Source organism: Callorhinus ursinus, unplaced genomic scaffold (assembly GCF_003265705.2).
Source record: "Callorhinus ursinus isolate GAN/ISIS: 27379988/994484 unplaced genomic scaffold, GSC_fseal_2.0 scaffold34, whole genome shotgun sequence".
Lineage (NCBI taxonomy): Eukaryota > Metazoa > Chordata > Mammalia > Carnivora > Otariidae > Callorhinus > Callorhinus ursinus.
Window position 1 is genome coordinate 3,361,352 of NW_027397096.1, and position 6,277 is coordinate 3,367,628.

Sequence of the window (6,277 nt, forward strand, 5' to 3'; positions counted from 1 at the left end):
TAAAAATAAAAAAATAAAAACTTTAAAAAAAAAATTCTATAAAAAAACTTAGAGATGTACTGTAGGAATTGTACATAATTTATATTTTTAAAATACATATAAGATCAGGGATGTCTGGGTGGCTCAGTCAGTTAAATGTCTGCCTTTGGCTCAGGTCATGATCTCAGCGTCCTTGGAATGAGCCCTGCATTGGGCGCCCTGCTCAGCGGGGCATCTGCTTCTCCCTTTGCCCCTCCCCTCTGTTCACGCTCTCATGCTCTCTCAAAATAAATAAATCATATCTTTAAAAAATGAGTAAGATCAAGTTCTTTTTAAAAATTAGATGTTTTTATATTTATTTTTCATTTGACTATAGTTGATGTTACATTAGTTTCAGGTTAAAATCAAGTTCTTTTTTTTTTTTTTAAGTAGGCTCCAAGCCCAACATGGGGCTTGAATTCACGACCCTGAGATCAGGGGTCACGTGCTGTACCGACTGACACAGCAAGGCACCCCCGAAATCAAGTTCCTAAAAGCAACGGCAGGGGCGCCTGACTCAGTTGGTAAAGCATGTGACTCTTGATCTCAGGGTCATGAGTTCAAGCCCCAAGCCCCATGCTGGGTGTAGAGCCTACTTAAAAAAAAAAAAAAAAAAGCAAAGGTAATAACCTCTATTGAAATAATAAATCAAGGCAATTATGATCAATGGCTACTAAATCTATTAGTAAAAAGGTGAATGAAAAAGAAAATGGGTAAGGGGAAACTAGCCTTATCAGAAATCCCATAATGTCACTCTAATAAAATAAATATGAGGGGCATCTGGGTGGCACAGTTGGTTAAGCATTTAGGACTCTTGGTTTTGGCGTAGGTTGTGGTCTCAGGGTCTCAGGATCCAGTCCCGCATTGGGCTCTGGACTCAATGCAGAGTCTGCTGGGATTCTCTCTCTCTCCCTCTGTCCCCACTGCTCATGCTCTCTCTCTCTCTAAAAAATAAATAAATCTTAAAATAACTATGGTACTTGTATGAAACAGACAATTAGTAAAAGAGAAATAGAATGAAGATCTCAGCATTTATTTATTTATTTATTTGACAGAGAGAGCATGAGCAGGGGGAGGGGCAGAAGGAGAGGGAGAATAAGACTCCTCGCTGAGCCAACATAGGACTCTATCCCATGACCTTGAGATCATGAACTGAAGGCAGAAGCTCAACTGACTGAGCCACCCAGGTGCCCCAGTTTACAGGCTTTTAATGCAAGACAAAAGCAGTAATTAATTTAATGGGAGAAACAAATAGTGCAAGCACATTTGGCCAACATCTAGAAGAAAATGGAATGGAACCCCATCTTACACCACATTCCAGACAGACCAAAACCTTAAGTGAAAGCAAACAAAAAACTAAAAAGTTTTCATTGAAAAGTTAAGAGATTCTGTGTAGCTAAAAATTCATAGTTGGATAGCCACATAATCAGTTCTGGAAAACTAGAAGTATTACAAATAAATATAGTTGACTGTATGTAAATTTTTATTAAAAAATATATAGTAAAGTCAATAGACAATGAAAAAAAAGTTGGAGAACTTTATGAATGATCAGACTGACAAAACCTGAACCCAATATCAATATTAATAGCACTTAAAAGTGTGGCAGTTAGACATTCTGTATCTCTTTTTTTAAAGATTTTATTTATTTGACAGAGAGAGACACAGTGAGAGAGGGAACACAAGCAGGGGGAGTGGGAGAGGGAGAAGCAGGCTTCACTGAGCAGGGAGCCCGATGTGGGCCTCGATCCCAGGACCCTGAGACCATGACCTGAGCCGAAGGCAGATGCCTAACAACTGAGCCACCCAGGTGCCCCAGACATTATGCATCTCTTGATGTGATGCAAAAGGAAGTACACTATAACTCTTATGAAAATTCCCTGCAAAATTTTTTGAAAGAAAACAAAGTTTATTTTTTTTTAAAGATTTTATTTATTTATTTGACAGAGAGAGACACAGCGAGAGAGGGAACACAAGCAGGGGGTGGGAGAGGGAAAAGCAGGCTTCCCGCAGAGCAGGGAGCCCAATGTGGGGCTCGATCCCAGAACCCTGGGATCATGACCCGAGCCGAAGGCAGATGCGTAACGACTGAGCCACCCAGGTGCCCGAAGAAAACAGAAAGTTTAATCTAAATATAATCATGCCTCAAGACTTAATTACCAGTTTACAGGAAATATGAAGAGAGGAATACATTAAATGACACTATGAGGATGAAATAAGCCAAATCCGTATGTGAGAATTCCTACAGAGAGCAAATGATCCAATCCTCAATAAAAAAAAAGGTGTGTGTGTGGGGGGGCAGTGGTTATAGACTAAAAGAAAGACTTAAAAGATAATTAACCAAACGAAATGCCTGGACTTTGTTTGGGCCCTGATCCAAATAAATCAACTTAAGAGATAAAAGGGGAAATTTAAGCATGGACTGAGTATAATATTAACAATTCATTATTAATTTTGTTAGATGAATTATGGTTATGTTAAAGTCAAAAAGTCCTTACCTCTATTTTGGAGTCAAATGATGGTATGCTGAAATTTCTTCCCCACCTCCTCCCTCCACCACAAAGTTTTGTGTGCACAGCAGGGGGATAGGTAAGAAAAAATTAGCAAATTATTGAAGCTGGGTGGTGAGTACTTGGGGATTTCATTGTAATAATTCCTCCTACTTCTGTGTATGTTTGAAAATTTCCATGATAAAAAGTTTTTTAAAAATAAGAAATAAAGAGGATTTATTATAAAGGACCATTAAATCAGTTATCAAGGTATTTGAGGATTTAAGCCAATACTCATTGCTCTCTGCAGAAATCTAACTCAACAAATGTTTAGTTTTTATGCATCAAATTTTCAGGAGTGTCCTTTTTAAAAAAATAAAAAAATAGTGTCCTAGTTTAAAAAACTAAACATTTGTTTAGTTTTTATGCATAAAGTTTTCAGTGTCCTTTTAAAAAAAGTTTAGCATGGGAGACATATGCAAATAAAAGATCACAACAGAATGTGATACGACATAATAACAGATTTACAAGGTATAGCAGAAATAAAAAGGAATGGAGTGATTCATTCTATAAGGGAGAAAGATGAGGGCAAAGTACTCCCAGAGGAGGTAGTAGAGACTGGATTGTGAAGGAAGAATAAAAGTTTACCAGGAAGAGAAAGGGAAGGAAAAGATATTTTCAGCTGAAAGAACATGTGCAAAGGCATGGGAAAATGATAAAATAAGAAGTATTTGGACCAGAATGGATTCCAGTAAGAAGAGTTTGGAAATTATTGACTGTTCTAAGTACTAAAGTGTTAAAAAGTTTCAGAGTGAGCATTTCATATATGAAGGCTGAAGGAGAACTTAAGATTAGACATGAATGCTGCATTTCTGAGGGAAAGACATCAAATTAACTGTGGTGATTTCTGAGTGGTGGGACTACAGACATTTTAATTTCTATTTATGTTTTTCTAAACTTGTTAAGTTTTGTGGGTTTTTTGGTAAAGATTTTACTTTTTAAGTAATCTCTACACTCAATGTGGAACTCAAACTCACAACCCTGAGATCAAGAGTTACATGCTCTAATGAGGGAGTCAGCCAAGTGCCCCTAAACTTGTCAAGTTTTAAGAAAAATGATTGTGTATTTGTAAAATAATTTTCCACTTTTATAACTATATATAAAATACCCAATTCATACAGAATTTACATATCTCTAAGGATTCAAATACAAATTTATCTTTGAAATATTTTTAATGTAAAACTTTCAAAAATCCATTTACTAAAAGCATTTATTTTAATTCAAGGGATCTAATAAATAATGTGAATGTGCTGAGTATATAACTAATCTGAATGTGTTGCATATTATCTAAATGAGACTCATGACAAAAATATAAACACATTAATGCTTATCAACCTTTAATCTAGTAAGCATTGCTTTAATTTTGTTTGCTGATTAGTTTTGTCATTTAAGAAACCCAGAACATTTTTCAATAACATAAAAATGAAACTAAGATTTCGATAGGCTACCTTAATTCCCATTTCTTTTAAAACATGTTACTTATTTTTTCAAATTAGCAAGGTGGCTTCACTGGGTAGATAAGAGTTACCATAATTAAGACTTTTGAGAGTCTTAACCTTCCAACCTATCTCCTTTGAAATCAAATGTGATATTTTTGTGTGAATATTTTCAGTTCAACAAAGAAAGGTCCTATAAAATGTTCCAAATGTCAATTCTTATTTAAAAAGTACCAATCATGTTGCTGATGCTGTGAAATATTGAGAGAAAATTAAATGAAATAATTTTAAAAAAGCCCATTTATAATTTGGAGATACTGACACTTTCATGCATGTATAAAATTCACACGAGATTTAACATTTATAGTGATGTTGTTAACTTGCTGAAATTTTAATGTAAATGAAATATGAGAAAAGTTGTAATAAGACCTCACGTGAGTCAAATGAGGCTTACTTAGTTGGTGTCTCAACCTAAAGAACAGTTTTTGGTTCATTTGGAGGCTGAAAACAATCCTCAAACAGGATTATTATTCATCTATAAACAACTAACATTCACTCCAATTCCACCTTTATTTTCAGACTACTGTTTCTTTTCTGTACAACCAGTAAGTACAAAGTGCAGAAAAATAGCTGTTAAATGGATTTGGTAGTTGCTAACTGACCCAAACTGCTTTATAGACCTGTACTTCACTTGAAATGTCAACATAAGCCCTAAAAATCAAGCAGCAACTCAAGGCACTATAGATTTATCATCCTATTGTGTTTTTATTACTTTTAACATTAAATGATGATAAGCATTTTCCATTATCAAAGTAATATTTAAAAAGAACAAATCTACTGTATTAATATAGCCACTACTAGCATTCTTTCAATTCACTATAATTTGTCTTTTTTATTTCATTCAACACATCATAAGCATTTTCCCAATATTAATACTGTCTTTGTAGCTATCACTTAAATGACTAAGATTTCATTGGCTTGGCCATAATTACTGATCTCTATTTAGATGGTTAGGTGTTTTCTTTTTTTTTTTTTCCTAGTTTTTATTTAAGACTTTTTTCTTTTAAGATTTTATTTATTTATTTGACAGAGCACAAGCGGGGGGAATGTCAGGCAGAGGAAGAGGGAGAAGCAGGCTCCCCACAGAGCAGCGGGAGCCCGGCGTAGGTTAGATGTTTTAAATCATGATAAAATATGTTATAATGGGGGCGCCTGGTTGGCTCAGTTGGTTAGTCTCTGCCTTCGGCTCAGGTCATGATCCCAGGGTCCTGGGATCAAGCCCCATGTCAGGTTCCCTGCTCAGCGGGTAGCCTGCTTCTCCCTCTCCTCCCCACTCATACTCTCTGTCACTATTTCTGCCTCTCTCTCAAATAAATAAATAAAATCTTAAAAAAATATGTTATAGGGGTGCCTGGGTGGCTCAGTCATTAGGTGTCTGCCTTCGGCTCAGGTCATGATCCCAGGGTCCTGGGATCGAGCCCCGCATCGGGCTCCCTGCTCTGCGGGAAGCCTGCTTCTTCCTCTCCCACTCCCCCTGCTTGTGTTCCCTCTCTCACTGTGTCTCTGTCAAATGAATAAATAAAATCTTAAAAAAAAAAGCATGTTATAATGACTGTTTATATGCATAATTTTCCCTATATTTTGGATTTCTTTTCCTTAGACTAAATTCTCAAAGTCTCAAATGCTTAACAATTCCAAAACTCAATAAATACATCCAAACTGCTTTTCAAAATACATTTACAGTATATGAGAGTACTACTGCACCTTCACCAATGAGTATCAGTTTTAAACCAGGCTTTGTAAACTTGTAGACTTTGGTTCATATATTGAAATAAGATTTTACCTGTTACTAATCAGTACTGTTTAACTCTGAACCACCAGGTGGAGCTAAAAATACAAATATATATATTTTAAAGATTTTATTTATTTATTTGACAGAGAGAGACACAGCTAAAGAGGGAACACAAGCAGGAGGAGTGGGGGAGGGAGAAGCAGGCTCCCCGCAGAGCAGGGAGCCCAATGTGGGGCTCGATCCCAGGACCCTGGGATCATGACCCAAGCAGAAGGCAGATGCTTAACCGACTGAGCCAGCCAAGTGCCGCCAAAATACAAATATATTTTTATTTTTTATTTTATTTTATTTTATTTTTAAAGATTTTATTTATTTATTTGAGAGAGTGAATGAGATAGAGAGCATGAGAGGGGGGAGGGTCAGAGGGAGAAGCAGACTCCCTGCCGAGCAGGGAGCCCGATGCGGGATCGAGTCCCGCATCGGGC

At 36.4% G+C, this 6,277-nt stretch overlaps 1 protein-coding gene across 3 annotated transcripts in view; it reads right to left on the bottom strand.

The window, feature by feature from the left end:
* TAOK1 (TAO kinase 1) overlaps positions 1 to 6,277 on the bottom strand; it is a 156,793-nt gene that overhangs the window by 9,564 nt on the left and 140,952 nt on the right. The window lies entirely within an intron of this gene.